General features: G+C 35.4%; 1 protein-coding gene across 7 annotated transcripts in view; it reads right to left on the bottom strand.

The window, feature by feature from the left end:
• CYB5R4 (cytochrome b5 reductase 4) overlaps window positions 1–7,953 on the bottom strand; it is a 149,915-nt gene that overhangs the window by 24,524 nt on the left and 117,438 nt on the right. For all 7 annotated transcript variants that reach the window (XR_010134315.1, XR_008681169.2, XR_008681171.2 and 4 more), the window contains one exon: window positions 458–558. The gene's annotated coding sequence lies outside the window, so the exon portion shown is untranslated. The remainder of the gene's footprint in view (window positions 1–457; window positions 559–7,953) is intronic.

The raw sequence follows: 7,953 nt of genomic DNA, 5'->3' as shown, positions 1-7,953 counted from the left end.
GTATGGGTTTCACAAACCAAACATTGGTCATAAACTATTTTAGCAATTTAGAATTACCACACCAATATATATTTAATTTGGATCATTTTATGTTTTCCATGATGAGTCACAGAATGCAGAACCTTTAATACCAAAAGTTTTGAGAACTCAGAAAGGACAAGGCAGCCCTCCTGGTTCTCCGTGAGCCCATGCTTAATGTTGGACTTATGTTCTCTTGAATACCAGTTGTTTATCCAATTTAGGTGCGTAGCACTGACAACTAATGGGTTGTCATAGGTAATTTGACTTAGACCATGGAGTTCATTTAAATTGTGTACCTAAACAATTTCAGTATTGGTTGATTTAGCATGAAAATCTGGCAAAGTATTTTCTTGGTATTCAATTAATTTTTGTTCTACCTGGGTTAGTGGTTTTATAAACCAGTCAGTCTTTTCATTAAAGTTATAGGAATTCTTACCTGTATTCAAGAGTGCTTTTCAGGGTCCATTCCATCCTTTCATAAACCTCCTAAAATATATCATATTCTAGGATTTTCAGTGCTTGTGAAGTTTTCAGAAGCTGCATCAGAATTAAGCAATTAACTGTAGAAATGACTTTAAACAGTAATAAAAACACAATTGACATGGAAATTTGGTTATTTCTGTGATCTACAATAACTAACATAATACCTGATATGGTTTGGCTCTGTGTCCCCACCCTAATCTCATCTTGAATTGTACTCCAATAATTCCCATGTGTTGTGGGAGGGTCTCAGTGCGAGATAATTGAATCATGGGGGTGGTTTCCCCCATACTATTGTCATGGTAGTGAATAAGTCTCACAAGATCTGATGGTTTTATCTGGGGTTTCCACTTTTGCATTTTCCTCATTCTCTGTTTGCCTGCTGCCATCCATGTAAGAAGGACTTGCTCCTTCTTGCCTTCCACCATGATTGTGAGGCTTCCCCAGCCATGTGGAGCTGTAAGTCCAATGAAACCTCTTTCTTTTGTAAATTGCCCAGTCTCAGGTATGTCTTTATCAGCAGCATGAAAATGGACTGATACAGTAACCATAATTATGATCGACAGTATATATTTAGTCATATTAGAATTTTAGAAATCCCATACAATTTTGGAACATATATTAACATTCACTAAAATATAACCTGAAGAAAAGTAAATATTATTTTTTATTTTGACAATACTTCCCATGTAACTTAACATGTCAAATAATCCTGTTTACCTATCTTTTGGATGCTTCAGGGGCCCTCTGTAGTATCCCAAAGTTAGAGGTTGGAAAAGACAATTTTGAAGCTGAAATTTGATTTTGGGAAGCCTGTCAAATATGTTAAAGATTTCAAACACTTGATATTATAAAATAGAATTCCAGGTCACCATAAGTTATTTATTTTGCCAAAATAATGACTCAAAAACTTCAAAAAGGCAAAAACTTTTACTTATTGATAGAGGGAACATTTAGCTTTCCAATCCGTCTCTTGTCTTTCCCTTCTTTTTCCTGTAGTTTATTTAAAAGGCAAGCAAAAATCTTTCGTTATCCTTTAACATTAGATGAAAATCTTGTTCAAGAGAGAAAGCCAAATTTCACCCTTGCATTAGTGTACTCTTAATGTCAACCCCAATCTTTAATAAAACTTTACAGACAAATCTGTCAAACCTTAATCAGTTTTTCTTACAATAGCTGCAAAGAAAATTAAATACCTAGGAACTAATTTAACCAAAGAAGTGAAATATTTCCACAATAAAAATTATAAAACACTGGTGAAAGAAATTGAAGAGGTCACACAAAAAAATGGAGAGATATTCCTTGTTCATAGATTGGAAGAACCAATTATATTTAAATGTCCATACTACCCAAACCAATCTAGAGATTCAATGCAATCCTTATCAAAATACCAACGACATTCCTTACAAAATAAAAGAAACAATCTGAAAAATTTTAAGGAACCACAAAAGATCCAGGATAGCCAAAACTATTCTGAGCAAAAAGAACAAAACTGTAGGAATCACTTTACCAATTCAAATTATGCTACAGAGCTATAGTAACCAAAACAGCATGGTACTGGCATAGAAACAGACACTTAAACCAATGAAGCAGAATAGAGAACCCTGAAACAAATCTATACATCTTCAGTGAACTCATTTTTGACAAAGGCTCCAAAAACATACATTGAGGAAACGACGGTCTCAATAAATGGTGCTGGGGAAACTACATATCCATACGTGGAAGAATGAAAGTAAACACTTATCTCTTGCCATATACAAAAATAAAATGATTAAAGATTTAAATATAAAACCTTATACAAAGAAACTCCTACAAGAAAACACTGGAGAAAATCTCCAGGACATTGATCTGGGGAAAAATTTTCTTAAGTAATGCCCACAAGCACAGACAACCAAAGCAAAAATGCATAAATGGAATCACATCAAGTTAAAAAGGTTCTGCAGAGTGAAGGAAACAATAAAATGAAGAGACAACCCATACAATGGGAGAAAATATTTGCAAATTGCCCATTTGACAAGGGAGTAATAACCAGAATATATAACAAGCACAAACAACTCAATAGAAAAAGAATCTAATAATCTGATTTAAAAATGGACAAAATATTTGAATAGACATTTTTCAAAAGACGACATGCTAATAGCAAACAGTTATATGAAATGGTGCTCAACATCACTGATCATCAGAGAAGTGCAAATCAAAACTGCAATGAGACATCATCTCACCCCAGTTAAAATGGCTTTTATCCAAAAGACAGACAATAACAAATGCTGTTGAAGATATGGAGAAAAGGGAACCCTTGTACACTGTTGGTGGGAATGTAAATTACTAAAACTACTAGAAAATAGTTTAGAGGTTCCTTACACAACTAAAAATAGAGCTACCATCCAACAATCCCACTACTAGTAATACCCCCACAAAAATGAAATCAGGATATTAAAGAGATATCTGCACTCCCATGTTTATTAAAGCACTATTTGTAGTAGCCAAGATTTGGAACCAACTTAAGTGTCCATCAGCAGACAAATGGACAAAGAAAATGTGGTACATGTACATGATGGAGTACTATTCAGCCATAAAAAAAGAAGAAGACCCTATCATTTGCAACAATATAGATGGAACTGGAGGTCATTATGTTAAGTGAAATAAGCCAGACACAGAAAGACAAACTTTGCACGTTCTCACTTATTTGTGAGAGCTAAAAATTAAAACAATTGAACTCCTGGAGATAGAGAGAAGAAGGATGGTTACCATAGGTTGGGAAGGGTAGTGGGAAGATTGGAAGGAAGTGAGGATGGTTAATGGGTACAAAAAATAGAAAAAAGTGAATAAGACCTAGTGTTTTATAGCACAACAGGGTTACTACAGTCAACAATAATTGTACATTTCAAAATAACTAAGAGTGTAATTAAATTGTTTGTAACACAAAGGATAAATGCTGGAGGTGACAGATATTCCATTTACCCTGAGGGGATGATTACATATTGCATGCCTGTATCAAAATATCTTATATATCCCATAAATATATACACCTACTATGTACCCATAAAAATTAAAAATTCAGAAAAGAAAAGCACTATATAAATATTGGCCATTATTATTTAAGTTTTAATGGTCAAGAGAACAAAAAATAGAATATTTAGGTGTGAACACACCTCCAAGAATGTTGCTCTACATCTCACAAAACACCTCGTGCACAAATGTAAGGCCTTCCTCTGCAGCCCAAGCTTGTATGTTGGGGCCTGAGGGAACTGGTAGTTATCTGAGAGAATCATTCTGGCATAATAGTACAGAGCTCCAGGGTTTTATTACTGAGTACACAGGTGGCACTTTCTCATAGTACTTTTGAATCTGTACTCTTCCTGAAACTATGTTGAGTGCAGGAAACTCTGTCCTTGGTTTCCTTTGCCACTTCCTAACCAGGTGAGGGAGAGCGTACTTTCTTCTAATGGTTTATTGTGCAGAATTTCCACCCACAGTTTAGAATAAATTCAATATTTTAAAATATGACAAGTATGTATATTAAAAAACACCACAAAATATATGAAATGTAACAAAACCTAGATGTTGTGTAATGATTTTCTGTGATTTTTTTCCTCAGGTTGGTGGCTATTCTGACAATTTCCTGTGACAATTCTTGTATAAATAAAATAACTTGCTCAGAATGTGGAAACCCTCAGCCTAACAAACACTTGGATGTATTTTACTAAAAATTTCAGGCTTTTCCTTTACACATGTTTAAAGAGCAATTGCAGAGCACAAATAACTGCTTTTCTCAGCATGTTTTAAATGAGGAAATAGAATTGTAATGCAGCATTGTCTCTCTCTCTCCAATTTCATCTCCGTCTACTTTTCTTGCTTATTTTAAGGACATCTACACAGGCTGACTGTGTAGATGTAGACACTACAATAAAAACAGTCCCCTTGCTGTTCCAATTACCATGACCTAAGAGGGCTAATTAGAAAATCCTGTGTCAGAACATAAACTGAATTTGAAAAAGAAAGTTGCCAACACATTTTTAGCTTTACTTCCAAGTTCCCAGTTGATATAAAGCTGTGAAAGAAAAATAAGAACTTGGGACCCCAATTCATTATGCCAAAAGGAACAAATGAAGCTGAAAGCTGAGTCATGCAAGAAGCTGACTTTCCTTTTGTTCCTAAGCAGATAGCTAGAGATAAAAAGTTAAATGATTCCAGAGGTAGCTTATCTTATGTAAAGTGCCAATTTATTGAGCATGAGATGAATACATAATTGACTATTCCCGTACCCGCTCCTTTTCTCTTACAACATGGGGATTACTATACCCTACCCCTCTCCCCTCCAGCCTACATTTTCCCTTTAAATATTGAAGCCTTGAAATTTGTCTTTGGAGAAAGACTCAGACCACAGACTGTTCCTGTGGATCCATGTTATTTTCTTCCAGGCATGTCTTTAACCTTGGCAAAATAAACTTCTGAATTGATTGAGACCTGTCTCAGATACCCTTTGGTTTATAAACTGGTGGCCAATGGAAGAGACGAGGTGGCCTGATCTTTGACAAATCCATCCATGCTTGGTACCAGCTTGGCCTATCTTTATTGCTCAAACCAATAATACAATTTGCTGAGGTCTGGGAGGTCCCTTCAGAGAATCATTGCTCTCCCCAAATTTGGTTGAGGTCTAAGGTTCATTTTGCTTTATAACTCCTTTCCTGGAGTTTTACTCACTTCCAACAAGGAAGATTAGTTTTCCTGTTTCCATGATGATGGAGGGCCAGCAAGTCCCTTCTGGAGTTTCTGCTCCCTTCCAACAGAGAAAGTGAGTTTGAGTTTTTTCCTGCTTCATAGATGGTAGACAGCAGTGTTCAGCCTGAGCCTCATTCCTAGGTAAGTAGCTCAGTTAGAGTTTTGTCTTGAAAATTCCCCTTAATGACTAAAAGTTAAGATTGACAAGTAACTGGTCTTAACTTCTCCTTACCATTAAAAGTCCTCAGTAATCATACTTGTTTTGTTATTTTGGTTTTCTTCCATCAAATTTGATTAACTCTACCTGAGTTGGTCAAATTTGAATGAGAATTCCAAATTACAGGGAACAAGGCCTCTGGATTCACTAAAATTCCATGCAGCTGCAAAAAAAAAAAAAAAAAAAAAAAAAAAAAGGCACGGATTTGGTTTCTCTGTTCACTTCCTTTCTTTAAAAATTGTCCTCTCATTTACTTTTCTTCTACTCTATTTGTCTGTTATAAAGTTTTGGTGCCGCAAAAGAAGTAGCACTTGAATATAATATTTTCTTTTTAATTCTCAGCGAGGCAAGGTACTTCTATAGAAGAGTGGAGCAATGGTGAGCGCACACTTGGACAAGGGAGGGGAAGGGGTTCTTATCCCTGATGCACATGGCCCTTGCTGCTGTGTCGTTCCCCTATTGGCTAGGGTTAGACTGCACAGGATAAACTAATTCCAATTGGCTAATTTAAAGAGAGTGAGGGGGTGAGTGGTTTGGCGGGAAAAATGGTTATGCAGGGTGGAGAATGAGTCAGGGTGGAGCAGGTAGCAGGTAATCGGAATGAGTCAGGGTGGAGGAGGTAAACGGAGTGAGTCAGGGTGGAACAGGTGATTGAAATGAGTCAGGGTTGAGCAGGTAATCGAAAAAGATTGCTTTATGAGGAAGTTAAGTTTAAAAGTAGAAGGCAAAGAATTGAACATACTGACATATTGATTCTTTGAAAAGAAATTTAGAACTCATATCTAACATCTCCTTCTCCTTTTGCCATCTTCAGTACCAAGTGAAAAGAAAATAGAGAAGGCTTCTAATGACTCAGACCCCTTAAAGAACTCAGAATTAAGGTGCCACTCACCCCTTTTTGAGCTGTTCTGATTTGCTGTGGAGTTTCAACAGTCATGTGCTGATTCTTCTCAGGTCTAAAGCTCTGCTTTCTTGTATTGCATTACCTGATTTCTTTGGCTTTTGGGAGTACCAGAGATCACCTTGTACTGTGAGAGTATTTGCCTTTGGCATGTGTAATGCTGCATGAGAGCTACAATGTTAGGGGTGGTTGAGGGCAGTTTACAGGAAATGGTCATTACTATAGGGGACGACTACTCTGTTTTTAATGTTTAGATAAGAAAATCCTGCATACTTTCTTCGCCCCATTCCTTAAAGGCCTCCACCCTAAAGCCAGTAATCTAATTAAGCAGCTAAGTTGAAAACACCACCTTTAAAGGAAATTTCCATTTTGTAAGGGCATATCTGTCTCTGCACCTAAGCCATTAGGAATTTTAACTAGGGGTAAGACAATAGCTTAAAGTTTACATAACAAAACTTGTCTTTGTTTAGATCTAATCGTGTGCCTCTGAGTTGTACATTTTCTACCTTGTTCCATGTGATTTATATCTTTGGAGATGCAAATTTAGAATTACCTAGTTAACAATTATTTAGGACATGGAACAGATAATGAAGAGGTTCATAGTCTAAAGTAGGGAAGAGAGAATTTTTGAATACAAGCAAATGAAAAATTTTAAATCTATAAGATCTGCCTCTGAGTCTATTATGTCTGTGTGTTCATATGTGTCATGTGAAAATATTTCAGTACCAATTATATGAAAGACATCTAATTAGTTGGCTTAAAGAAAAGTAAACATTTGTCAGACTAATAGAAGCTAGCTCAGAGGCTTTTCAGTTCACATGACTTTAGTCATCTTTGGTAAGATTAATTTGGTTAATTTAGTCTCAAAATTTTCTCCAGCAATTTAAAATCTTAAGGTCATGTTATGTTAAATTAAGTAATCCTATGTTTTCTCTGGGAATTAGGGTTACTGAGAGTTAGAATAGTAGGAGAATAAGATGTGGTTTTGGTGAAGTTTGCAAAAAAAACAACGAGGATGTGATTTTTGCTTAAGAAAATGTACTTTTTTTTTTTTTCCAATTTAAAGGACCTTTCTACTGGTGTTGAGAAAAAATCTACTATTTGCATCCAACCTTTGTGGTAAACTGGTAAGTTTGTATTAATATCTCATGAGTAGAGTTCTGAAGTAAAAGCTATAGGATCTTTATTTGTACGAGTATGTGTATGTGCTTAGATGTGTTTATCTGTACATAGGTGTATGCATGCTTAGGTGAGTTAAGGTGTACATACATGTGTTTTGTTACGTGTTGTGGCCACAAGGTGCCAAATTGGATTAGAAATAAAGGACTACTCTGGAATTAAGTAAATGAGCCAAAATGCTTTGCAAGTTCACATGACATAAGTAAATTGCTAATAAACAAGCTGGCTTTAAAGTTATTGGTAAAATAAAATTAGAAATGTCTTCAGAATTGTCAGCCTACATTATTGTTTAGATTTATTAGCTAGGAAGTTTTCTATTTATCTCTGCTAAATATTATGAGGTATCAAGATTTAGCATGAGTTATAGAGCTGTAAATGTAGCCCAAAAGAGAATTTTATCTTATATAATTTTTTGATAAATAAGAAATTTAAC

The sequence above is a fragment of the Gorilla gorilla genome, chromosome 5, assembly GCF_029281585.2.
Source record: "Gorilla gorilla gorilla isolate KB3781 chromosome 5, NHGRI_mGorGor1-v2.1_pri, whole genome shotgun sequence".
Lineage (NCBI taxonomy): Eukaryota > Metazoa > Chordata > Mammalia > Primates > Hominidae > Gorilla > Gorilla gorilla.
Note: the sequence above shows the minus strand (reverse complement) of the source record. Positions and strands in the feature narration are given on the sequence as shown.